The sequence below is a fragment of the Octodon degus genome, unplaced genomic scaffold, assembly GCF_000260255.1.
Source record: "Octodon degus isolate 3935 unplaced genomic scaffold, OctDeg1.0 scaffold00058, whole genome shotgun sequence".
Taxonomy (NCBI): Eukaryota; Metazoa; Chordata; class Mammalia; order Rodentia; family Octodontidae; genus Octodon; species Octodon degus.
This window is the reverse complement of record NW_004524634.1, coordinates 2216685-2218850: the sequence shown is the minus strand read 5'-3', so window position 1 is coordinate 2218850 and position 2166 is coordinate 2216685.

Below are 2166 nucleotides of genomic sequence, written 5' to 3'. Positions count from 1 at the left end.
GGTCCCAGTTGTTAATTCTTCCAAGTGTTTCCCATGAGATTTGGTTTCTGTTCATGAACTCTTTGCCTACCCCTATGTCTTCAAGAGTGCCTCCTCCTTTCTCTTCTCAGAGATTTAGTGTTTCTGATTTAATGCTCAGTTCTTTAATCCATTTTGATTTTAGTTTAATGCATGGTGATAGGTCAATTCCTGATATCAAAACAAACACAAAAAAAGATGATACACCACCCCATGGAATATTACTTGGCAAACAGAAGAAACAGCATACCGATATATGCTACATGAATGAATTTTCAAAATGTTTACGAAGTGAAGAAAGTCACAAAAGGCCACACACTGTATGATTGCATTTATATGAAATGTCCAGAATAGGCAAATACATAGACATACAAAGTAGATCCATTGTTGTTTAGGGCCAGGGAAGGAATGGATTGGCTAGAGGTACAGGATTTCCTTTACAGGCAATAAAAATGTTCTAAAATTGATTGCGGTCATGTTCATTCAACTCTATGAATATACTAAAAACTATTAAATCATATAGTTAAGAAACAGGAAATTGTAGTGTGAATCATGTCTCAGTAAAATTGTTATCAAGCAAAATCCACTCTGTCTTGTGCACAGCCAAAGCGTTCCCCAAGGCGGCTGTAAACTGTCCTGGGAACAGGACTCGCATCTTCCAGCCTCCTTTGGTGTTAGTCCTTGATCCAAGAATTCTGACAGGGTTCTAGGCCACAATGCCTCAGAAATGAAAATCATTTCTTAGCTAAAGTTCCATCTTCCTCACCTACCCTCTCCCTTTTAAGAAGCATTCATGAATTCTTTGTAAATGACTTTTTCAGTGACTTCTTTGTAGGGGCTGAAAAATAGAAGAGGGGATGACATCATAGAAGGGCAGACAGCTTTCAATGGAGTTTAAGGACCTAGTTCTGTAGAAGACATTAAAGCAAAAATGCAAGCAAGTATAGAAAGTGTTTCTCTTCCCAAAGTGGAAACCAAATTCATGAATTATGTGAAGAATTGCTTCCTGATGACTGACTGGGTTATTCAAGGTCTCTGGCAGTGGAGGCAGTCTCTTTAAGAAAACAGTTTAAACAGTTTGTTAGTTTTCCATCTTCTTTTTTTTTTTTAATTTTTATTTGTGTGTGTGTGTGTGTGTGTGTGTGTGTGGCCAGCTTAGCCCACCAGGGGGCGGGCTGGCTGGCATGTGGTGCTGGGGGATTGACCCGTGGTCCCTGGGTTTTGCTAAGCATGTTCTAAGTAGGTGCTTTAGACCACTGAGCCATCTCACCAGCCCCTAGTTTTCCATCTTCTTTCATTTCTGTAACAGTTGCCATCTAGCTGTCCTTTTTATAATGTAAAGTGAGAACTTTCCCTATTGTGTTTGGTAAATGTTGTCCAGGTCCCATTGCCAAGAATGTGTTGTCTGAAATGCCTGTTTAGGTTTAAAGATGGGACTGCACCCTTTGCTTGGTTTTAAGTATGTATGGAATGTTAAAATAAGACATAGTAGTAGTGGTGGTCAGACATGGGGATGATAGGGAGACAAATATACATGTGAAATAAATGCAGTATTTTAATAAAGTAAAAAAAAAAAAGGAGTTTCAGGCATCCTGAGTTTTAGAAAGTTCTTCACCCATTTCTTCATTTGGGATCTTTCCTGCACCCCTATCTCTCATGTCCCTTGGGCTATGTCCCCAAGACTATCCTCCCTCCCTGTCTGCAGCACACCAAATTGCCCCCAGCATCTCTCAGGCAGAGGTGTTTTTAAAAATCGTGGGTGGCTATGATTTTCTCTCCCATGGCCCCTGAGCTCAAGTTCTACTCAAGAAATTTAGCAAGATTTATCTTTAGAAAGATAATACCTTCCTAGAGGAATGCTGTTGTCACCTCTTAAGGCATTAGCATGATTTTTGTTTGCTCCTTTTCCTTTCGTGGTACTGGGGAGTGAATCCCAGAAGTGTTGAGCTGTGTCTCCAGTCGTTTTACTTTTTTTTTAATTTTTAATTTTCATTTTGAGGCAAAGTCTTGCTAAGTTGTGCAGGCAGGCTGGCCTCAACTTTTAATCCTCTTGACTCAGCCTCTTGAATACATATGATTTTAGAGAAAAAAAGTTTAATGAACTTCATGTATCCATCACCTACACACCTTTATCAATTAACTTTTTTT